Source organism: Gavialis gangeticus, unplaced genomic scaffold, assembly GCF_001723915.1.
Source record: "Gavialis gangeticus isolate Ggan-Ray unplaced genomic scaffold, GavGan_comp1, whole genome shotgun sequence".
In the NCBI taxonomy this organism is placed as follows: domain Eukaryota; kingdom Metazoa; phylum Chordata; order Crocodylia; family Gavialidae; genus Gavialis; species Gavialis gangeticus.
In genome coordinates, this window is record NW_017728991.1 from 9,494,653 (window position 1) to 9,495,125 (window position 473).

Genomic DNA, 473 nt, shown 5'->3' on the forward strand with positions numbered 1-473 from the left:
GGGGGAAAAGAAAAAAAAGAAAAAAAAAAAAATATAGGGCTTGCATGAAAGAGGTGGGTAGTTACAGACCAACCAGCCTAAGACCCAAGAAAGATACTGCAATATCCCACGTATGCCCCTAGGCAGCAACAACAGGATGAGCAAGTAGCGACGTAAAACCAGCCTGGAGCTAATAACAGTCCCAGCATCAACGATAGCAGCATCATGATCCACTGAGGTCTGTTGCGCTCCACTTATTCAATGTTTGCTAATTACTGGATAGCTGGAGAAATGTGAAAGAGAGGGTGAATTTTAATAGATAGGAGAGATTATAACAAAACAAAACAAAACCAAACCAAACCAAAAACAAGCAAGCTTAAACCACTCCATCTGGAGCCAGGACTGGATCTGAATTTAAAGCGATGTTGATAAACTAAGAGACATGATCTGAAATAAGTAATTCAAGACAGGCAAGTACAGAGGACTAGGCAGCC